General features: G+C 43.1%; 1 protein-coding gene and 1 long non-coding RNA gene across 2 annotated transcripts in view; both read left to right on the top strand.

Moving 5' to 3' along the window:
* Positions 1-25,318, top strand: part of LOC120825454 (zeta-sarcoglycan) — a 258,783-nt gene that overhangs the window by 150,311 nt on the left and 83,154 nt on the right. The gene's annotated exons all lie outside the window — the stretch shown is intronic.
* LOC144383356 (uncharacterized) lies at positions 19,426-22,572 on the top strand. Its single transcript, XR_013450721.1, has 4 exons — positions 19,426-20,651; positions 20,806-20,973; positions 21,159-21,254; positions 21,677-22,572. It is a non-coding gene; the product is annotated as an uncharacterized LOC144383356 (long non-coding RNA).

Here is a 25,318-nt window from a genome sequence, read left to right as displayed (position 1 = left end):
CCTCCCTGATCTGAACCCGAGCGGGTGTTTGTTACTGGACTTCTGTGCTAGTCACGGATTGTCCATAACAAACACCATGTTCGAACATAAGGATGTTCATAAGTGTACGTGGTACCAGAGCACCCTAGGCCAAAGATCAATGATCGATTTTGTAATCGTATCGTCTGATCTGAGGCCGCATGTTCTGGACACTCGGGTAAAGAGAGGGGCAGAGCTGTCAACTGATCACCATCTGGTTGTGAGCTGGGTCAGAGGATGGGGGAAGACTCGGGACAGACCCGGTAAACCCAAGCGTGTAGTGAGGGTGAACTGGGAACGTCTGGAGGAGGCCCCGGTCCAAAAGATTTTCAACTCACACCTCCGGCGGAGCTTCTCTCACATTCCTGTGGAGGTAGGGGACATTGAACCAGAGTGGTCTATGTTCAAAACCTCCATTGCTGAAGCCGCGGCGGTGAGTTGTGGCCTCAAGGTCTTAGGTGCATCAAGGGGCGGTAACCCTCGAACTCCGTGGTGGACACCGGTGGTCAGGGAAGCCGTCCGACTGAAGAAGGAGGCCTTCCGGGTTATGATATCCGGTGGGACTCCAGAGGCAGTTGCAGTGTACCGACAGGCTCGAAGGGCAGCAGCCTCTGCCGTGATGGAGGCAAAGCAGCGAGTATGGGAGGAGTTCGGGGTAACTATGGAGAAGGACTTTCGGTCGGCACCAAAGTGTTTTTGGAAGACCATCCGGCACCTCAGGAGGGGGAAACGGGGAACCATCCAAGCTGTGTACAGTAAGGATGGGACCCTGTTGACCGCGACTGAGGAGGTTATCGGGCGGTGGAAGGAACACTTTGAGGAACTCCTGAATCCAACTACTACGCCCTCTGTGGTGGAGGCGGAGCTGGAGGCGGAGGAGGGATCATCGTCAATTAGCCTGGTGGAAGTCACTGAGGTAGTCAAACAACTCCGCAGTGGCAAAGCCCCGGGGATTGATGAGATCCGTCCAGAGATGCTAAAGGCAATGGGTGTTGGGGGGTTGTCTTGGATGACACGCCTCTTCAACATTGCGTGGAAGTCTGGGACAGTGCCAAAAGAGTGGCAGATCGGGGTGGTGGTACCCCTCTTTAAAAAGGGGGACCAGAGAGTGTGTGCCAATTACAGGGGTATCACACTACTCAGCCTCCCGGGTAAAGTCTACTCTAAGGTGCTGGAAAGGAGGGTTCGGCCGATAGTCGAACCAAGGATTGAAGAGGAACAATGCGGTTTTCGTCCTGGTCGTGGAACAACGGACCAGCTCTTCACTCTTTCCAGGATCATAGAGGGGGCTTGGGAGTATGCTCAACCAGTCTACATGTGTTTTGTGGACTTGGAGAAGGCGTATGACCGGGTCCCCCGAGAGATACTGTGGGAGGTGCTGCGGGAGTACGGGGTGAGGGGGTCCTTGCTTGGGGCCATCCAATCCTTGTACACCCAAAGCGAGAGCTGTGTTCGGGTGCTCGGCAGTAAGTCGAAGGCGTTTCCGGTGGGGGTTGGCCTTCGCCAGGGCTGCGCCTTGTCACCAATCTTGTTTGTGGTCTTCATGGACAGGATATCGAGGCGTAGTCGGGGGGAGGAGGGTCTACAGTTCGGGGGGCTGCGGATCTCATCGCTGCTTTTTGCAGATGATGTGGTCCTGATGGCATCTTCCGTCTGTGACCTCCAACTCTCACTGGAGCGTTTCGCAGTCGAGTGTGAAGCGGTCGGGATGAGGATTAGCACCTCTAAATCTGAGGCCATGGTTCTCAGCAGGAAACCGATGGATTGCCTACTCCAGGTAGGGAATGTGTCCTTACCCCAAGTGAAGGAGTTCAAGTACCTCGGGGTCTTGTTCACGAGTGAGGGGAAGATGGAGTGTGAGTTTGGCCGGAGAATCGGAGCAGCGGGGGCGGTATTGCACTCGCTTTACCGCACCGTTGTGACGAAAAGAGAGCTGAGCCGGAAGGCAAAGCTCTCGATCTACCGGTCAATCTTCGTTCCTACCCTCACCTATGGTCATGAAGGATGGGTCATGACCGAAAGAACTAGGTCACGGGTACAAGCGGCCGAAATGGGTTTCCTCAGGAGAGTGGCTGGCGTCTCCCTTAGGGATAGGGTGAGAAGCTCAGCCATTCGCGAGGAGCTCGGAGTAGAGCCGCTGCTCCTTTGCGTCGAAAGGAGCCAGTTGAGGTGGTTTGGGCATCTGGTGAGGATGCCCCCTGGGCGCCTCCCTAGGGAGGTGTTTCAGGCACGGCCAGCTGGGAAGAGGCCCCGGGGAAGACCCAGGACTAGGTGGAGAGATTATATCTCTGCACTGGCCTGGGAACGCCTTGGGATCCCCCAGTCAGAGCTGGTAGATGTGGCCCGGGAAAGGGAAGTTTGGGGTCCCCTGCTGGAGCTGTAGCCCCCGCGACCCGACCCCGGATAAGCGGTTGAAGATGGATGGATGGATGGACATTCCCTGCAGTTACAATTGAATCAAACCTGGCAGTCACTGGGTGTCAGGGGGTGAGGGTGGAGGCAGGACTCAAGACGCAGAGTTCAAAACAAAAGGGACTTTAATAGTCAAAGGTCAAAAATCAAAAGGCCAAGGGGCAAAAACACAGGCATGAACTACGGACATCCAAGACAAAAGACAAGGACATGCGTGGCGAAAGACAAGGACATGCGTGGCGAAAGACAATGACGCGACAAGTGACACAGGAGACACATGGCTTAAATACACAAGGGAGGTGCAGCTGATTGGACACAGGTGGAAACTATTAGACGATCACAGGGGATGACGGGACAAGGCAGGAAGTGAAGTTACCCGGGGACACGAGTGGCAGAAAACTACAAAATACAACAGGAAGTGAAACCACACCGTGACAGTACCCCCCCCCCTCAAGGGCCGACTTCCAGGCGGCTCACACTAGAGCAAAACAAGGGGTGGGGGGAGGGAAACCCGAGACGTTGGTCGGACCACCCGAGAAACTCTGGCGGGCGGCCCGGCGGACAGGCACACTGCCGGGGAGCCTCCGGTGGTCGGCCTCTGGAATTGGAGGCACAGGGACACGGGAAACCTCCGGGGTAGTCGGCTCCGGCTCGGGGACACGGGAAACCTCCGGGGTAGTCGGCTCCGGCTCGGGGACACGGGAAACCTCCGGGGTAGTCGGCTCCGGCTCGGGGACACGGGAAACCTCCGGGGTAGTCGGCTCCGGCTCGGGGACACGGGAAACCTCCGGGGTAGTCGGCTCGGGGACACGGGAAACGTCCGGGGTAGTCGGCTCGGGGACACGGGAAACGTCCGGGGTAGTCGGCTCCGGCTCGGGGACACTGGAAACGTCCGGGGTAGTCGGCTCCGGCTCGGGGACACTGGAAACGTCCGGGGTAGTCGGCTCCGGCTCGGGGACACTGGAAACGTCCGGGGTAGTCGGCTCCGGCTCGGGGACACTGGAAACGTCCGGGGTAGTCGGCTCCGGCTCGGGGACACTGGAAACGTCCGGGGCAGTCGGCTCCGGCTCGGGGACACTGGAAACGTCCGGGGTAGTCGGCTCCGGCTCGGGGACACTGGAAACGTCCGGGGTAGTCGGCTCCGGCTCGGGGACACGGAACACCTCCGCAGTCGGCTCCGGCTCGGGGACACGGAACACCTCCGCAGTCGGCTCCGGCTCGGGGACACGGAACACCTCCGCAGTCGGCTCCGGCTCGGGGACACGGAACACCTCCGCAGTCGGCTCCGGCTCAGCCCCCCCCATAACCCACCCCATGGCCCCCCCCTCAAGGGCTGGATCCCAGACAGCCCTCAAATCACCAACGGGAGGGTGGGTGAGGACCATGGGACGGGAGGGAGGGAGCCTGAGTCTCGGAGCGGGGACTGGGGGCGTCGGGGCCATGAGTCTCGGAGCGGGGACTGGCCGCGTCGGGGTCGGGGCTGAGAGTCTCGGAGCGGGGACTGGCCGCGTCGGGGTCGGGGCTGAGAGTCTCGGAGCGGGGACTGGCCGGGTCGGGGCTGAGAGTCTCGTAGCGGGGACTGGCCGGGTCGGGGCTGAGAGTCTCGGAGCGGGGACTGGCCGGGTCGGGGTCATGGAACGTGGGGCCGGTACTGGTCGGGTCGGGGGCATGGAACGTGGGGCCGGTACTGGTCGGGTCGGGGGCATGGAACGTGGGGCCGGTACTGGTCGGGTCGGGGACATGGAACGTGGGGCCGGTACTGGTCGGGTCGGGGGCATGGAACGTGGGGCCGGTACTGGTCGGGTCGGGGGCATGGAACGTGGGGCCGGTACTGGTCGGGTCGGGGGCATGGAACGTGGGCCGCCCATTGCCAGACGGGTTCCCCTGAACTCGTCCAAGGGAAAAAACTCTGCTGAGTCCTTTCTTGGTCGCGTCATTCTGTCAGGGTGTGAGGTTGGAGGCAGGACTCAAGACGCAGAGTTCAAAACAAAAGGGACTTTAATAGTCAAAGGTCAAAAATCAAAAGGCCAAGGGGCAAAAACACACAGGCATGAACTACGGACATCCAAGACAAAAGACAAGGACATGCGTGGCGAAAGACAATGACGCGACAAGTGACACAGGAGACACATGGCTTAAATACACAAGGGAGGTGCAGCTGATTGGACACAGGTGGAAACTATTAGACGATCACAGGGGATGACAGGACAAGGCAGGAAGTGAAGTTACCCGGGGACACGAGTGGCAGAAAACTACAAAATACAACAGGAAGTGAAACCACACCGTGACACTGGGGATCAAGCCAGACCTCCAAAGCTCACCAGCAGTTACCCATGCAGACACAAACGTAGACCTAGCTGTTAAATGGTAGAACTTCAATATTCCATTGTTATTATTTTCAAACTTTCTCTTTAGAGCAGTTGTTGTAAGGTAGATATTTCAATCTTTGTCCAACACACTAAAAGATATTAGAAGGTTTTCCACCGTACAGTAAATCTCCACTATACTTGATCTTCTGTAGTTAATCTTCAAGATCAAAATAACATGGAGGAATCCCCGGCCATTTTCACCTCAGCTATGAGCTGGCAGGTTACAGGAAATAAACTCTTCTTTGCACGTAACCAACCAAATTCGACTACCTATCGGAGTAAACAAAGAAGTAGTGAATGCGTGTTAACATAAAGAAAAAAGAAAAAAGCCAGAGCTCATCTCTTTTTAATCACATCTTTTCATTGGCATGCAAATTGCTGTATTCTGGGGGTTCATTCTTTTCAGTATTTTTCATCACGACACAGTGTAAAACACTTACAGCGCTAAAGAAGTAGATGGATGCAGGGATAAAACCCTATTTTAGAAATAAGGTACTATATCTCCCGACCACTGATTCATTGGTGAATCTTGACATTTTATGTCTGATGTTATGCAATATGTCGAATGGACCTTTTTTTTCTTGAGGAGGACACATTTATTGTCTTGACATTTCAAAGAAAAGATACAGAAAACATTTTAATTGCAGAAGACAGGATATTTCTAGATACAGATGACAAATGATGATGATGATTGATGATAAGAAGTATTAAGGAGCGGTGGTAACGTTGGGAATTCCCGTACTTCTTTTGTCTTTGTAGAGGAGGGTAGCTTGACGTTTATTATCTATTGCTGTCTAATGGGGATTCCCTTCATTTGTTCAGAAAGTGTATTCAATCACACTCGCTGTGGCATAACGGGAAGGGAGGTGATGCCCCGTGGACGATGCGTATATGAGCACATTAATCTTCTGGTCTTCTCATGAGTTGCACCATCTCACTTTCCTTACACAACAAGAGAACTGCTGTTACCAACTGAGTCTGATTGACGTCGCTTCTTAGGCATCTTATCTCTTAATCACATTGCAGCAAAACCAATGAGGCCATTGTGGGTCTGTTGTGTTCTAACACGTATAGTATCAGCGTGTAGACATGACCGATCCCTAGATGGCATAGCAACCAATTAACAGAGCAAACTATGCCTAATCTGGTTTAGAACAGGCTTATCATCTTCAGATAGCTTGTGTTGAAGTAGCAGTTATACAACTCGAGTTGTATGTGTGTTTATAGATCTGTTTGCGTCCTGGATGCAGAGGAGTTGCTTGTGTCTCAACGGGGGAATGCTTCCCTTCCGTCGATAATCTATCTTAGTTCCACATGGTCACAGGGGCTGGATGGTACATTGCAAAGGAAAAATTGCTCAACCGTTACATTGCGAGCTTGGTACAGCAGACTTTAAATGTGATGTCAAGACATCGTACATGGGATCAGGATAATGAGGCAAAATGGCCTTCTTTGAAAGGGAAATAGGAAATATGAACCAGCCTAATTATTATTTTTGATGTCTTATTGGGGATCACCGTACTCAGTTCTGTATTTGGGGAAACAAAGGAAAAAAGAAAAGAAAGATTTGCCCGTTACACCCAAGCATCAGCACTCCTGTTAATTTCCTCTGCTTTGCACTCCCCTGTCCTCAGAGGACTCCAGGCATATTAACACACGTCAAACTGTTTGCTGGTTTAGAAACATTGGACAGGAGGCCAGGCTGAACTTGTATGGTGTTGAGGTGGAACACAGGCTCTCTTTGGATCTGTGCAGTAGAGGCTTGCTCGTGCCAGATTACCAGGGTACCATCTTTCCTAAAGTCCTATAGTGGAAGCCACACAAGCAATCGGTAGTGTTGCAATTGCACTTTGAAGCCTGAGCAACTGTTGATGTCCCAGCAATTCAGTACAAGTAAGACAGGATTCACCACAATAGCCAACCGTATACGGCGACCAGCATACACGCCATTTGGGTAGGACCCTGGTGACCAGGTGTTTTCATTCGATGGATACGGATGATAAAGACACCAAACAGTGAGAAACTTGCATCCAATTTCTTTTCAATTTTTGACACAGAGAGCTACACCTGCTGGCATAATGTTTATTTCAGATAGAAGGGGATATTGTCAGACAGAGGGATTGATGGATAAACAAAAGACAGCAATTGACACAAACATTGCAAGGTCAGCCCAAAGAACAAACTTTCCAACAGACCCCACAGGAGGAGTTCCAGAGTGAGGAATTTGACTTTCTCAGTGAAGTAAAGAGAATGGTTTTGACCCGCTGATGTTATTTGGCATCATGTATGAATAACAAGTACTTGATGTGCCCGTACGTGATTGCAAATGCTGTGGGCTTTTCAAGCCAACCGTGTAACAATCGACTGTTACTGCTTCCCCTACAGGAGTAGGGGGCGCTTTAACTTTCATGTGTGGTATTTAGCATTTACATTTACATAGTCACTTCAAATTCTGACAGAACTTCAATGAAATACTGGACATGTTTTTTCCTAACTGCAGTTAAGTAAATAGAGCAATGCAAAAAAGTACCACCGGTGCCTTAGAGAGAATCTCTTTTGAAAACGAACAGCATCTGATTGTTATTGAGAGTTCTGATCAAGTTTACCACATACCGTTGAATAAAAAAGGCACTCAAACTACTCCAACAACAATTAAAAGAGGATATCAAATATATCAAATGCAAATTTTGCCTAGACTGAGCTCACTCCGGTTCATTTGAGGAGTGATTGAAGCTAGATGCTCACAGAGAAACCGTGATGGCATAAAGCAAGCCAATTGCACCCTGATTACAGCGATATCTCACAGGCAAACATTCCCCGAGTTGGAAAAACAAACACCAGACACACAAATCACTCGCATTTCAATCCTGAATGCTCCTCACCTTTGGCGTTTTCATAAAAAAAAAATGCATTTCAAAATGCATTATTCCTGTGGTTTTCTGAGTGATAAATGCTCACCTGACATGCTGGGTAACTCACAAACCATGAGGACCTGTTCTGAGTCTCTGGGGGAACTTTCGCACTATTCTCCATGTGAGGCTTCCTGAATCCCATAGGCTCTGAGGATCAAAAGGAGGGGTTGGAGGGGTAAAATTGGCAAAGGATTGGCTGAGACACAAAAAAAAAGAAAGAAAAAAAACTCCTTTGTATCTCTCCTGTGAGGCCTGTACTAAAACCTCTCTTACTTTGATAGAGGGAAGCAGAACAAATCTGAACTTTCCACTGCCCCGTGACTTAGAGATTCATGCCTAATATATCCATGTTTTAAAGGGATCCATACCCTGTACTTTCAGGCAAATCTGTTCTTTATCCATCTTAATCAATCTTTATTTAGAGTTAACCAGTCACACAAATACTGATATGTACACATCTGCATCCCAGGTGTTCCCTTTTATTATAGAATCACTTTCCAGATAGATCTTGTAGTGGCTGAGATACAGCATGTTTAGTATGTGCATGCAATTTCCTGAGCAGAGGCCCCATAACAGGGCGAACCCCCCCACTAGGGGAACAAAAGTCCTACGTTGACCCACAGAAGAAGAGACGAGATACAGTATCTCTATTGGCCTCCCTAATGATGGGTTTGCATACAAGTCTTGGCATCATTTCATTTCCATCGCCATTCTTTGGTACCCAGGGAGGCGAGAGGAAAATACAAGAAAAAAGAAGGATGTTCTGCAGCAGAAATCATGAACCGTTTTAAAATTGTTAGTGTCATCAATCTGTGTTATGGGCCTTTTAGGGAAGTCACAGTAGCAGAATCTGAAAAAAAAGCCATCCTGCAGCCCTTATGTTAAGCCTGCAAGGCTGTGCACTTTTACACAACAGATTGTTATGTCGAAGATATTTCCACCGCCTTGTTACATTTCAATGTGACCAAACAATGACAGAAATATAGTAACTTCATAATCAGACTGTCTCAAACTTTTGTTTTACTTTGTTTTACAAGATATAAAACCTATGTCTTCTTTTAGTACATGCTAGAGGGGGGGGGGGTAAGTTTAGAGCTGGGAAAACCCAAAAGAAAATTAATCAGCCGGTTCCTTAATAATGATGCTTAAGGAGGAAAAATGATTAACAATAAAATAGTTAAAGGCAATCAGTGAAAATGTAAATAAGGCTGATGAACAACTAGAGTGACTACAAACAACAGCAATTCAGCCAGAATGTAGAAAAATCCTGATAAGACTAAAAGGAGAGTGTTCTTTCTGTTCTCTACCTCAGACCCACACTAGTTTCAGCTAAGAGAAGGTCACCATCACAGGTCATCTGTGGTCGACCCTGCTTTGAGGCAGTAGTTGAAATGCATCGCCATGGCTCGGCAAAGCGCTGCTAAAGCCGACTGACCTGAGCCCGAGGAAATACGTCATACAGCAAGAGTTTGGTTGGATCCACAAGGATCAAACTGAAGAGCTGCTAATAACATACGCTCTGTCTAAACTCCCACTGTTTACAGGGAGTCCTTCAGTCTTTTTTGTTTTCGCTGTGTTTAAGAGAGAAGCTTGTACAGGGGCCTTGAATATGCAGTATTCCAAATAACCAGCCGAGGGGTCTGTGAAAAAATCTTGTTACTTCATTTATTACCTCAGTTCTGGTCTCAAGTTTTAAGTTGTCTTTATTACATTATGATGTTAATTTAGTAAATGATGGTCCCATTTGGAGTGAGATACACCATAAAGGGGGGTATGCTTCGGTGCGTGCATAACTCCTGAATGACAAGTCACTACGTCGGCTTGGCCAGTCTGGGAGTTTATATATATATATATATATATATATATATATATATATATATATATATATACACACACACACATTTGTGTGTGTGAGAGTGTAAGCATGTCTTGAATGCTCATGACTCACCCTTCATGATGTACGGAGCCAGGCCCCTCGGAGCATCGCCCCCCTCACTTTCCGTCTCTATCTCTCCCAGTCTCACTTTTGAGTTCCTGCTCCAGCTCTCTTTGCTATTGATGCCCTTTCTTTCTCTCCACCTCTCTTACCCTGATGCTCTCTCTGTCTTTATCCAACTTCCTGCATCTTGCCTTTTCTTCCCCTCGTCTCCCATGTGTACATCTTCCTCTTTTCTTTCATCTCTTCTTCCCTCCTACCACATCTTTCTCCATGCCTCTCAATTATACTTTTGTTTAGCCAATGGCTGCCTGCAGTGACTGACTGCATAGAAACAATACTCTTGTGTTGTAGGCTGAAAGCATACACACACAAACACACCATCACACAATCACTTAGCCTCACTTACAAAGATGATATACAAGTTACTGTACAGAGGAAAACTGCGCTCAAACACATTTAGATTCACACAGAAAAGTGAATACAGCCTACATAAGTCACACATGTTGTGTGCATACTGCTGCCACACGCTTGAGCTGATGGCAGGCAATAGATTTGAAACACACTCTACTTTGCTACACTGCAAGAGAAATTTGACTTTTATTTAATTTTCAATTTCACTTTTTTGTGAACAATTTCAACTACTACTCGGCTACTCTTGACCAAAGGCTTGACTTGCTTACTTGCTTTTTTTGCTGCCACTTGATATTTTAAAAAGTGCTCATTCATTAACAACATTCCAACCACACAGTGATGCAATGCATGCAGCCACTTAACACAACAGCCCCCCCCACACCACCCCCCTAAAAAAAAACTTGAAGACATAGTCAACTACAGCCCTGCATAACTAACTTGATAACCATAAATAATCAAGATGCAATAATGCACGCCATTTGTGTCACCAAAATAAAATAATGCACTGGCTGTCATGGTCACTAAATCTCTAAACAACTGAACCGATGAGATAATTTGGAACAAATCTTGGACAAAGGGAAAGGTTGTCAGTGCAACGTAGCCAGACATGTTAATGAACAATATTTCCCAATTCCTAACTTGCAAGTTCATGTTTTCTTCAACCCCTGTTGGAGGTTAAGTTGATAACAGGAAACAGGGTCAGCCATCTCATGACCTCCTGTACATCGCTGATCGAGGTCATATATTGACAAAATGTTTTCTCCTTAGGTGGGTTCCTTTCTGTCACATCCACAGACAAATTATTTATTGTGATATCAACGGACGGATGGACGAGCACCCACAAACATGCACGGTGATTTGTCAGCTATGTAGCGAGTCATGATCGTTTCCACTCTGTTTGATATTCAGGTCATGTCATTTCCAAGCTGACAAGTGACCAAGTAGTTGGCATCGGATTTAAAAAATCAGAAGCACTCACTTTCCCTCGAGAAAGCCACTGTCACTTATCATTGATGTTGTTGTGTATTTTTAGCGTAATAGCTAGAGTTAGCATTATTTAACATATATCTTTTTTAGTTCAAAGTAAGTCCTTTTGGGACGCATTATACTCCCCTGATGGACAGAAGATCTGTGAGGAGATACATTGCGCGGTTTCAACTTGTCAGACAGACAGAACAAATAAATAAATAACTACTTGCCTTTGGCAGCTTCAACCAGTGGACAGAAGTGACGGACAGAAAAAAATACATGATGGATGAAGCCCGACATGTTTTGTCACTTCTCCCTGTGTGTGTCACTCAAACATTTGAAGAGTCCTGCACGCTAAAGATAGTTGACTATGTTCCCTTATTTTATCTCGCTCGTCTCCTGGCAACGGATCAATTTGGACCCTATACATTAAAAGCAGATTTGTTTTTGTTATGCTTGTCACTCAGAAACATTCCCAAAAGTGGTAGAAGGCGTGCTCTCTGTGTGGGAGCCCTTCAGAGGCGAGTGATTGGCAGTCAGGGGAGCTGGTGGCCACCAAATCCAGCAGGGATGATCTGTCACCCACAACCCATCACGCCAGTCACAGACCGGCTAGCAGGGACGGGATGAGCGCAGGGTCACCTGGTTTATTTTTCCTCCCCGTGCGTGAGCGATACAGCCAGGCAGACTCCGGCTGCATATGTTGTCCATCACGACACGTCAGTTTTCTACTGAAACATCCAAAGTGGTGGGCCGCATACAATAAATCACTTGGTATTGCCTCCCGAACACCATAAAAAATATAATGTGAGGTCCAGATCTTATCTGTCAGTATCTCAGTGGAGGTTTGCGTGCTGACAATGCCCCTCACTATATGAATCGGATCAAACTAATGCTGCAGCACGCAGCGGTTTTATTCCGCTATTCTGCAGTTGCACAATTAAGCGACTTGATTGGGGGCCGACAAAAGCCCGGCTTTAAATAGGCGTTGTATCTGCAGCACCGTGGGGAGTTCCTGATTTAATAAATGGCCCACAGCGGCACATCACACATGCAACATGAAGGGATTTCAAGCAAACATTGACTCTATTTTGATATCATTAGTCCACACAGGTGATGGCGGAGAAGGATTGATGTGCAAGGAGTAGATTTCGCCCCTGACTGTCTCCGTCACTGTCTTGACCGAGACTAAGAAATCAGTGTCCAGTTGTTTGTGACAGTGGCGGAAAAAAAAAGAAAGCAGTCAAGACAGAAAAACTTTGCTCACTCAGCTCAGTTTGAAAATGCTTTATGTAGCAATTTGAGGCTATTTGTACTCAGTGCCAGACACCTGTTTCTGGAGCAATTTAGATCCCTGAAATGGAGAGTCTGGCCGCCAGCATCGGAACTCAGTTGCAGTCACTATATTACTGTTTAAAGGTTTCCTTTAGCTTTTCAATGAAACCTAATTAGTGTTACAATCTTTTGTAGTTGATGCATTGCTGTAGGTACGCTGCTAAAGATTCTGTAGTCCATTCAAAAACGTTATTACATTATTTGTAGATTTACCTCGTACTTTGGATGACATTTTTGTGGTGAAAACATTTGACCCGAGTCCAATTTGAAATGTTACTAACAACAACATGTTTGATTTGAGGTGAATAACAAAACGCTTGTGCTGCAGAAAAGCTGTGTGTAGCACATTAAATGCAATTTGAGCAACACAAATGAATTATGGATTAAATGTGATTGCCGTGTTAGGAAGGCAAATGGATGACTGCAGCCGCGCTGAATATCAGGCAGTCAATATTAGCACTCTCACTTGTCACCGTTTAAATAGTCCCAGTTCAGACTTTCAAGCTAATGCAGAACATGAATGAGTGGGCTGAACTGCTCTCGCTGTGCCATTTGCTTTTAAAAATGTATGCAATGGGCAGACTGGTGGGAGATGATGGAAAGGCAACAGTAACTCTAATAACCAAACAGGAGAGCATGGATCCATCCTTTCCTGTATCAACGGTCCAGGCTGCTGCTGTTGTGATGGTGTTGGGGATAATTTCTTGGCGCACTTTGGTCCCCTTAGTACCACTTGAGCATTGTTTAAACGAGGGTACTGTTGCTGACCATGTCCCTCCCTTTATGATCAGTAATCCATCTTCTGATAGCTACTTCCACAAAGCCACAACGTTCTTATCATCTCAAACTAGTTACTTGAGCATGACAAAGACTTCACTGCACTCCAATGGCCTCCAGTCACCACACGTCAATGCAATAGAGCACCTTTGGGATGGGGTGGAAGATTCTCATCATAGATGTTCAGCCGACAAATCTGCAGCAACAGCTGAAGGCAGAAGGGTGTCCAATCTTTTACTACCAAGGTGTACATAATAAAGTGGCCGATGAATGTATGCTATTGCTTTTTTCTTCTCATTCTCTTGCCGCTAAATTTAATAATTATATGACATACCATTAAACCACAAATTTCCCTCCAGCCCACAGATTCCAGTCAGCCATTTCTGTATTATAGATGCTCAGCTTTTGCATCCACAGCTACAACAGTTGTGAGCGTTAAACCCCGGCTCACATTACCAGCAATTTAACACCAGACACGACATTCTCTTTTTAGAGCATTGAGGGCGGCGAGAACATTTGATCCAACATGCTTATATAGAGCTATTCTGTTCCTCCGTCTGACATCAGTGTTGCAGCCGGTTTTCGATTGGGTCTTATTCTGCAACCGAGATGGGCTGGATAGGAGGCACTGAAGCAAGAAAAACACTGACAGAGAACCCGCCACTACTTCCTGAGGATGGTCATGTCATTTTTACATCACTTACACCCCAAATAGGCTGAGGAGAACCAAGGTCTTTTTCTACACACTCTGCAGGCTTTAATATTGTCTCAGAGAGTAAAAACCTGTAAATTACACTCGGTTAATAGCTTTGAAGAAACAATTCAATAAGGCCTTGCCACAGGCTACTTTTAAGTGATTGGACATCCCCCACCTCCCAACACCTTGAGTCAGTGAGCATTTTTGGGAATCATTTGAGTACGGTAATCCCTCATCTGACATTGACATCCGTCCTTTCTCTCGCCATTGAAAAAACTACTTTGGTTTGTTTCACAACAAGACGGACTGAAGGTGACAGCGGTGAAGCAGATACAAAAAAAAAAAGTGTGAGGACGCATGCGACCCGTTCTGTCTTTTGTCACTCGGACTGTCTCTCGGACCGCAGAGGTGAAGTGGGACACAGCTGTTTGTGAAAGCAAGGTGATGTTAACCGCACTTGTCAACTTGTTCCCTTTGTGATTGTCTGTGCTTTCTGTTCGGGGGAGAGGTTCGTGTGGAGCGAGCTGAGCAGCGGGGAAACTCCCTGCTGTCATTTGTCAGTCAGAGGTGATTCGGGATGCGGGTCTGGGCTCGCACGTCGGAGACAAGTGTGGACGATGAGGGAAAAAAGCACAGCCCGGTACTTTGGAAAGGTTAATATGTCTCCTCCTGGGATGGCACATCATTCAGCCTCCTCGTAGCCATATCCTGTTCACTGTATCTTCACCAATAACAAGTCATTGTTGGATTTAAACTTTTAGATTGGAAAAATGATCATTCATTCTCTGTTGTCATCTCCCAACATCTCATGTGTGTGCGTGTCAGAGTACACATGTGTGTCTGTCCACAGCTGGTCTCACATTCTGCTGCAGCAGGCTGCATAATAGTTTGGGGCTTTCTAACAATGGAATGTGTTGGGAAGACCGATTACCTAACTAATAACAACAAATAAACTTGAAATGACAATAAGCGCTGCAGTGGCACCGCTGAGACGCCCTGCAGAGAACAGTTGCAGAACATCTGACATCTGCATAGATTGAAATGAGATTTTAGCAGCAGGATCTTTCCCTTCTCAGCTGAGGAGTTAACTCACTGCTAATTTGTTTCTTTATCGTAGCATATTTCTGTTGTATGTTTTGTTCTTTTTTCATGAGGAGTTACTTATTTCCAAGAAACCTATGATCATATCTCTGGTAAACACAATAATTAGTAGTGCTTTGGTTCAATACACATCTGTAGATTAAATGAGCCTATCAGTAAATTGATGAAATCTCATGAAAGTTGAAAAGGTTAAATGTTTTTTATTGCCATTGTTTTTATACCACAAAATTCTGTTTTGCAGCTTGACGTCAAAGTCAACTAAGAATGTCTATGATGGAGGACAGACTCCATCCTAATTTCAATGACTTCTCAAAATTAACAATATTACAATTTAGAAGCATCATTTAAAAATAGTATTAACCTGACCAATAATTTGACTTATTTGGCTTCTACAGCTGTCATTTCATGAAGACAGCTAGAGATGGTGGATGTGGGAAAGGCACATATGGTTTTCTTTCTTTCTGTTATCATTGTCAGCAATGGATGGAGAAATCATTCACCACCATGAATGTATATATAGCTTAATGGTGGTGCATCATGCAGCCAAAAGCACATATTGATTCTTCAGATTCCAACAGAAGGACTAAAAACCCGCATCCTAATTGAAATACAATAAGATCCATGGCTAATGGTTGGGGAAAGACTGATTTATATTATATGGGCAATTCCCATATAAACATTGGCTCTTTCAGTGCTGTGTTCCTCTTTTTGACAGGAATATTGATCTCCTTCACTTTTAAGCTACAGCTAATGAAACTAAAAGCTTCCTGATTTTGATATGATTATGATATGAATAAACGGATGGCGGACGTGGCGAGTTTGCATTAATAGCTAATAACAGCCAACGACCACTGCGAGCGAGCAGATCAACAATGCTTACTTTTCCAACCGGGGGAAACCAAACATAAAGGCAATAAATAAATATTGAATGACGGATTCACTACCTCGGCTGTATTTGGCAACAGATTACAAGGTAGAAAGATAAGAAGTGCAGTGGAGGAGGGAGAGAGGTGGAGAGGAGAGGAGGAGATAAAGAAAAAGATGCTATTCATGCAGTGGCTGGCACTGGGCCGCGAGGGAGCTGTTAAGGTAGCTTGACTTTGTGAGCGAACTGCATCCTGTTGATGCAGGCAATAATTTCAATAAGGCAGTTGCCTCCTAAATGGATTTTGAAGACTTGCAGTATGAGGTTGGAAATTTCCACAATGACATAACTCAAGTCGCCCCTCCTCCTATGAATGAACTACATTTGGAGTAGTAAGTCATCCTGCATACATTTATGAATAGAGGGTTGAGGTTTGTATCACGATATAAAAGTGTAGCTCTTTTTCATATCAAGGGAAAACTATGAGTAAATGAAGCATGGACCAATAAGATTTCAAACTCGTCACATGGATGTGTTTGTTGTTTTGTACATTCCAAAATCAGTGTATGATGTGAAGCTCCCCTTTATATTTGTCACTTCATGATTCGAATGAAAATCCTTTGATTACGTTGAATAATTTGACGTGTTTAAAACGAGTGTGATTGTCTCGACACTGACCCTCATATAGACTTATGTAGCCACACGGTTCAGAAAGGCCAAGGACAACCAAAAGCACACAAGTTGTGTGAATCCCTTCAGCACACAACTTTGCCATTTCCTCACCTGTTTTACTCCCTCCTCTCCCCCTCTCTATCTCTCTCCTCCCACTCTGGGTGTGATGGCTGATATTAAAGGTTATGTGAAAATTACAACGGTCCTAAAAAATACAAATGCCTGAGAAATACTCTCCTACTCTTTGCATCAGCACAGGGACAAATGGTTTTATTGTGTGTGTGTGTTTGGGTGTATATGGACCCTTCAAAGTCATGGTGATTGGTACTTTGTATGTGACTGTTCTATGTGTATAACCTTGCATTTGCTATGGTGTCACGTAAAGGGACAGTCGCCAGTTGACCTCTCCATGACGAGGGAATTCGTCATCATCTCTGAAACTACTGCTTCAAAAGGAAGTTCACCCCGTCACACAATGTGTTGACCTCGCAAACGCTAAACATGTACACCCACACATGGTTGGCAATAAAATGTTTCTCCTCGGGTCTCTCTGCAAATTCATTTCATTGAACATTACATTTTTTGAAGATTTTTTAATAATACCTTTTACTTGATTATGTCTGTGAGGCATTTATATATATATGCATGTATGTATATATATATATATACATACATAGATATAAACATATATATATATATATATATATATATATATATATATATATATACACATACATACATACATATATACATACATACATATAAACATATATATATATACATACATACATATACATACATACACATACATATATACATACATATATATATATATATATATACACATACATAATATATATATATATATACACATATATATATATACACATATTATATATGTATATATATATATATATATATATATATATATATATATACATACATATTATAAGGTTTTGTTATTTAGTTTATTCAGGTCAACACATGTACCCAAATAATGAGTGACACCAAACAAATGTGTGTCTTCTGCTCACAGATTAATTGAATTACGGAATCATAAGAATATACCTCATTAAATAGACAAGCAATAGTGCATTTTGTGTGTGTTTGTCATTATCATTGTGCTGGAAGTTGTTCATTTTTCTCTGGGAAAACATTTGATTTGGTTTCAATGAAGCCAATTTCAATTGGCAGAGAAGAACAAACAGATGAGGGAAACTATTGTTTTTCTATATTCATGAGTTTTTGACTAATTTTCCAGCTTTTATGTTTTTAATTATTGATTTTGGTAATAATAACAAAATAATAACTAATGGTTTATATTCTGTGCCAATATTAGTGTGTGTTTGTGGTCCTTAGGTTGTGTGTCATCTTGCCCATTGAATACGGACCCTTTTTCTTTTCAAAATGTTGCATGTAAAATTATACTTTTTACCACCTCAGAGCCCTGCCAGGTTTGGTAGAGACTTTTTTTTGTATTACAACTCTACTGCAGTCTAAAACAAAAGAGGTAGTCGATAAAAAATAAATACAGAAGCATTGTTGTCCTACAAATAAACCTTTTGGGACACCAATGAATACCGTTTGGTCCATCAGTCTATAGACACTATGGCTGATAAGCAAAACCTGAAATAAATAAATGAAATATAAAATAAATTGTGAATAAAAAAGCTTTTAGCTGCTCAAAGGATTGAAGATTTTTAGACTGCGATGACAGTTTGGAAATGGACCTATTATGATTTAACAATGCACTGTCAACAGCCTCCAGCATGGTGTGACAAAACCCTCAATAAAAGGGCTGCCTATTGATGCTAAAGAAATATTAAATTCAATATGTCATTGGAGGTGCAATAACATCTCCTGCTTGAGGCACAAGATTTCTCAGACAAGCCAGGCAGTCTCTCAGTAGCAGTGAGCATTTTTAAATGAAAGAGCAGAGTTGAAATAGTTCCTGGAGGATTATGGTTGTGCTATTCAAAGAGAAACATTTGAAAATCTCAAACAAGAATTCACTGAAATACAATCTGATGAAGCTTCTACACTGTAAACCCGAACGTCCAAAGTAATTAAATAGATTAAGTAGTGTATACTCAAATTTTTGAAAAAGTTCTACTAACTTAATTATGTCATGTTGGTGTAACATGTTCTTCTTTTTTGAGTAATTTTAACTAATACTTTTTGATTTAATGGAACTATTTAACAATAACTTAAAAATATAACTTAAGTACAACTTAATAGAATTAAGAAATGTCATACTAAGAATGATAAAGTCCTGTTATTTCTATTTTTTCAAATAGGGATGATTTAAAAAAAAACTAATTTATATAGCACATGCTAAAATACAATCAAATCTCACAAAGTGCTTCACCAAATAAGTAACATCGATCATTAAAAAATACAGTTCAATCATAGCTTATTAAAACAGTAACAATTTGATTGGGGCAAATGCTGAAATGCATTAGACATTAATGGAAGACAAAATGTATTCATTTTTATTGTCATCAGTTTAATGTAGCCTATATATTCATTTTGCTTGCAGGGATCATTTTAAAGCTCAAACTGACTTCCTACACTAGTCCATGTTCTCTCTAGGGAAGCTCGTTTTAAATTCTGAGCAGTGAGCTCGCTGTAAAATGTGCTTTTACTTGTTTGTTATTTTAGGATATTATTCTGTCAGTATAACAAAGTATTCAAGTTGTCGTGATAACACAACATTACTAGTTAGTAACATATCTACGACAAATAAAACGCTAATCTGAAAATGAATTCAATTGAATTAACACGCTAGTGTATTTTAAGTCAACTTGATTAAGGAAGTAGTCGCGACCCTTATCAAAGTGCATTATGTGGTTGGCGGGCGAAGTTGACGTCCTTTCCGTCCTTGAGCCTTTTCGGACCAGGCTTCGGTAGCATCATCGGCTCAGACTGTTTTCAAGGTGAGTGAAATCATAGGTGTTTATATATATAAGTTGATATATGTAATGTGTGAAGTTAAATTATGTTACAATCAGCCAGTTGCCAATCCTCAAACGTAAAACAATTTAATTTAAATAATTTTCCAGACTTTGTTGTACGAGTGACATTACTAACGTTAGTTACTTCTGCTCCATTCACTGGGACTTAGTCTTCTCTGCCTGTGTGGTTCTACTTCAGCGGTTGCTGGTTTGAACTCGCAAACGTGTGCGCTAACGTACGCGCTAACGCACTCTAGCTAACGAACATACTACGCTAACTAACGTTACTTGACTGTGCATCTCGGACCAGCCGAGGAGCACGGGGATAGTATTCCACTAGCTAGCTAGCTTGTTCAACTGAGAAAAGGGCGGCTAACGAACCTACGCTAGCTAACATAAGTTAACGGTGCGTGCTTGAAACCGCTTTTCAGTCAAACAATCTAGCTAGCTAGTTAAAAAAAACGGCCTCCCGTGCTTCTCGGCTGGTCCAGGAGCAGCGCCACGTGTTTCTGCATCAAGCTTGTCGTGACTCGCAGTTCTGTGGCATTTCTATTAATTTTTTGCAAGTCATTCTGTTCATTCATTTTTGTGTAAAGCTGGAACTTTCCATCTATAAACGTTGTATAAAACTAATTGAAAACATGTCATTTTAAGGCAGTGTTAGCTGTAGTCATTGATCATGTTTTGGTAAGCTACTAGTAACTAACTTGTTGTTATATTAAGTATAAGCAATTCCGTTTTTAAAGTTTTAGATGGTGGTCTGAACTTTGTCATTTCTTTTCTTTGCCTTTTAGGTTGCTGGTTCCAAAATGATCTGGAAGTGTAAGTTGTGCGCAGCTTCTTTCACCTCCAGAATACAGTTATTTAGACACTATAGGCTGCAACAAGATGAGACGGCTGGATGTCAGGAGGTCACTGTTAATGCTGGAAAAAGAAGTAGAAGTAATCCTGAAAATGAATCTTCACATTCCAACATTAAAAGACCCAAGCGAGCCGAAGTCAACTTCCTACCCAACTTTCCCCAAGGAAAGGATCCTTCAATCCTTGAGCAGTTGAGGCAGACAATTGTTGAAGAAGTCACGAAGACTGAGAAGAGCCTGCCCCTGATTAGAAAGATGATGGAGACCACATTTCCCCTACGCCGACAGACTATAGTGATGTCCTGCCCACCAGTGAACGAGCTCATGAACCTCTGGCCTGCTCTCAAAATAGAGAATGAGGTAATATGGATCAGCTCTCTTAAGTGAAAATTATTGTGATTCTAACTCATTTGGCCCCTATTTTCTGCTTTATGAATGTGTGCTAGAGTCTTCAAATGTTACAGTTTTTGTATAAGTGTTGCTGTATTCTCATCCTACTGTTATTTCAATGTAGTTGTATGCAGAGTTCCAGCGGATTACGAATCAGAACCTCTCCAACACATTCTATGCTGAGCTTGACCGCCATCTTCCTCGACTGATGACCTTATTCAAACAGAAGGCATCAAAAACTGGGAAGACAGCAGAGGCTCTATTTGAAATTTTAAAAATCCACAATGAACAGGTAAATAAATTATTACACACTTCATAGGTTCTATGACTAATGAGTTTTGTGTATTTTGCAATTAGTCCACTTTGTGTTTGCCATTTGTTTGATTGCATTAATAATGTGAAGAGGTTATTTGTGGACATGCGTTTTGTTTGGACTGTTCAAAATCAGTAGGTACAATTCTGTTTTTATCTGAATAGGAAATCCATGACATCCACACCAAGCGCACTACTGTTCTCCACGCCCTTCCTGTGTATCTGTGCGAGGATGCTTCTGGATTTTTCAGAACCTGCACAGTGAGTCTCCTTAAGTCACTAACAAATCATACTGTGTATTATGTAAATAGTTTATCAAAAATACTATTATCTTTTAGGACTTCTTTGTTTAGTACAGTTTGTGTATGATCTGTTTTCTTTCTCTTCACTACAAAGGAACTGTATTGGCAAGTGATAAGATGTTCAGTAAAACCTGTTCCTGTAAATGTCCTTTTAACTTGGTTTCAGTCTCTTACACCACTTAGATTCTCTGGTAATTTGGCAGATTTGTGTGTGCAGAATATGGATCTTATGCTTTTCACCTCTTGAAATAAGACCAAGATCTCCCTTGTAAAAGGGGTATAGGTCGTCAATGGGACTTGGTTAAAGGAAGATACATTATATGTAATCTGTTCTGTTCCATGTGTTAGTTTGTGATTAGTATCTCTTTTTCATTCATTCAGGACTAGTCTGATGAGCCAGAGCTTGACGGTGTTGCAGTGGGCCTCCTTACTGTCATCAGTGACCATGACACAAGTCCAGTTCACTACAACCCTGTGAGAATCTCTGTCATCATTGAAAGTGATGCCATGGTCAGCCTCCCCCGACTTGGCGATGCCTTCCTGGTAATCTTTGGACTGATCTATGCACTACACCTCAGCTACCCCAAAGCACTGACCAACACTTTTGAATTCACTGAAAAGATTCTACTTGGTCTAGAAAGTGGTAAACTGTCACCCAAGTTGCAGACCCTCAAGAATGACTTGATGCAGAAACTCATCTGAAAGAAGGCTGCAGGGAAAGCTTTATAAAAGGCTAGTTCAAAGTTTAAGGGGAAATGTTCTATAGAGTTTTTGTAATTTCATCCAAATTGCTGCCCTGTTGCCTTATGCATGTATTTTGCATGTAATCTTGTCGCGCAAATAATTTGCGTCATGTTTGGTGTGACCACGGCATTACTCAGGAATTAGCCAAAAGCACAGTTTTCTTTTTTAGCTGTAACGAAAAATAATTTCATTGGTATTTATTTGTTCTGATTACTTTGATTACAATTTATTTGAGCTCTTTATATTGAACAGACCAGTGCATATGTCTCTGTTGATTTTATAAATGTTGATTTATTTTTCTATTTCATTTTAATACCGCTGTGTGCTAAAAGGGAGTGGGTAAGAAAATACGGTTCAATAGCAAGTGTTCATGAGTTTGTGGAACTCAATGTATTTGAGGCAATCGATTGCCTCAAAAATATTAAGTTTCGAGTGACAGGTTTTTAAGTAAACACATGCAACATTTTTGACTAATGTGTACTTAAAACAATGACAACACAAACTAATAAAAATTGAGTTTGGTTAACATGAAATGGTGTGGTTGTGTACTTATTTTTTTAAGTTCTGTGAACTTATTCGTATTAGTTTGAAAACTGGACATTTTAAGTAATAATAACTGAAAATAATTGAGTTGCCTTAACAGAAAACTAAGTCATATTAACTGCAAATATTTGAGTTGAGCTAAATGGAACACTTTAATTAAACTGTTATCAAAAGGTACAAGTATCAAGTAATCCAACCTTTTAAGTTCTGGAAAATGTTGACTTTTAAGTTGATCAACTCAAAAAAATTGAGGCAATCGATTGCCTCAATTTTTTTGAGTTCTGGTAACTTATTCGGGTTTACAGTGTAAGGTACAAACTGCAACCATCATGAATCTTTGACAATGTTAGATGGAGGCGCCACATATTTGATTATGTCTTCTAATTCAGGTTTTTTTTTTGTATCGGATGATTTATATTATTAATGTAAATGATATAGACATTCAGTATATATTATACACACACACACACACATGAGACATTGTTTGGAAAAGAAGCAAGAGGAGGTGAGACAGACACTTCCCCCCCCCCCCCCCCGTAGCCTGAGACACACACATGTGGACCCACAACAATCACTCAAGGCTGAGCTAGTTCACAAGGAAGCTAAAAAAGTCAAATATCTGCTGACTATTAAACAGGACAAGTCTCAACATAAAGACCCTTTTTTTATATACATATATGTATATATACACACACGCATACAAAATGAAATATACAAAGATAAACCATGCTGTATTTATGTTATCCTTTGCTTACCCTGAAGTCCAGGGGGTTGAAATCCATTCAAGTCAGTTTGTAAGTTTTATTAATGAATAATCTAAGGTCTATTACCAATTATTGCTCAATTACAAATACATTTCAACATAATTACCAGAGTGGGCTTTTTAATTTGAGAAAAGCTCTGCTTAAATGTGTAATACAACCTATGATCTCTTTTCAAAAACTAATTCAACAAGGTGAAAGAGAGGGAAGCAGATGATGAGGAGATGGAGAGACGGAGGACAAAGAACAGCCTAGACCAATAGATTCAAGGGTGGAGCTTTACAATGAATAGAGAGATTTACCCAGTTTGTTGATGAATTTCCATTGTGTTCTAGGCTTTGCCAATACTGTTCCAAAGGACCATTCATGCTAGTGATGCATACGGGATTGAAAATGAAACAAAAAAAGCTTTGTGAGGGCACAGAGGAAGAAAGAGTGAGAGCTGTCATGTTCCACCAGAATAGGGCTTCTGTGTTGGACAGCGATGGTAAAAAAAAAAACTTCTGATTGATTGTATCGTCATGGTCTTCGTGATTTTGTAAGTGGGAGTGTGACTGACAGAGGAAGGAATACAGAGGCATTGCAGGGAATGCAGGTAAGATGATTGTATACCTTCCTGCCTCTGTAAGTCCTGCATACAGGCGAAATACAGGCATTTTACATCTCTGCATATGTTCATGTATAAAACGAGACGTGAAATGAATCTCAAGATCCATGTTCACAAATGAAATAAAGGAATAAAAACAAGTAAGGAAGACATTACTTGTTGTATCATACCAGTTAACGAACACAAAGACGTGGCCAACCAAACTCACCTTGTTTGGGTTTTCTCCCTGAGGAGAGGAGGCCATTCAGCTCCGTTCTAGTTGGTGTGACATTCATGCTTTATCTTCTCTTAAACGTTTGCATTTCCCCAGCGGACATGTTCCCGTCGTCCATTTCCTCCTCCGCTCTCCTCATTGTCTTTTCCCAATTCATCTCCTCTTTCCCCCTCTCACAATATCAGTCTTTGCAAATTTCAAATTGATATATTCATCGAAGTCATTCTGTATGTTTCCACTCAACCTGCTACAATACCCAAAAGCCTCTCTGCGCTCGGAGCCGGCATGCGAGCAGCTGTTGCATTTGCTGTGCTACCTCCACCCTCACCCTCCTAAGCGCAGATTGGACATGGTACAGCAGCTGCCTCTTTGCTCTGTAAAAGCCCTTACTGCCATCCTGATGCCCCGCATGGCGGTGTGAAAGAAATTTAATCTTACCATATAAGTCTGATCCAACAATCTCTGAAGCATTCCCTCGCGTGGAACCTGTAAAATGCGACACAGCTGATCGCCAACCGGGACAAAGCCATTTTTATAGCAGCGCTGCGGTCAGATTTCAGAAATAAAACGATGCAAAGCACACGACCATAAATGCGTTGACTGGACTCACACTAATGCAGATTTTTGTTTTTGATGAAACTGTAAAAGGGCCTACAGACCTTGTAAAAGCAGCGGTGCACAGAGTTTTTATATGCAGTAATGTCAAGATGGGTTTTGTTACATTTTTGTTTGTTCTTCTTTGACTCAAAATGAAGCAATTAGGCTGGTGGAACGTTTGGGAAGAAACCGATTAATCTACTTACTATTAATGTTGATATATTGTAGGGTTGATAAATAAGGAAGCAGAAGAGAGCAGAGATAGATCTTATAGACAGGACTTTACAGTGGTTGAAGCAGACCTTAGTGAAAACGTGATTTTCATATCTCATCGATTTTAAATATTGTATATAATATTACAATATTACACTGCTCATAAAAAATCTCTTTGAATAAGCTCTGGCAATTGTCTAGTTCCTCAAAAGCTCTGGACACGTCTTAAATTGTCTAATTGTAAGTAACTAAATAGCGTAGATGCCTTAAGTACTGACGTTGATGATGTTATTTGGTCTTAGAAAAAGGGTTAAGCAGATTAAACGCGAGGAACAATGTGAATT

Source organism: Gasterosteus aculeatus, chromosome 9 (genome assembly GCF_964276395.1).
Source record: "Gasterosteus aculeatus chromosome 9, fGasAcu3.hap1.1, whole genome shotgun sequence".
NCBI classification, from domain to species: domain Eukaryota; kingdom Metazoa; phylum Chordata; class Actinopteri; order Perciformes; family Gasterosteidae; genus Gasterosteus; species Gasterosteus aculeatus.
Note: the sequence above shows the minus strand (reverse complement) of the source record. Positions and strands in the feature narration are given on the sequence as shown.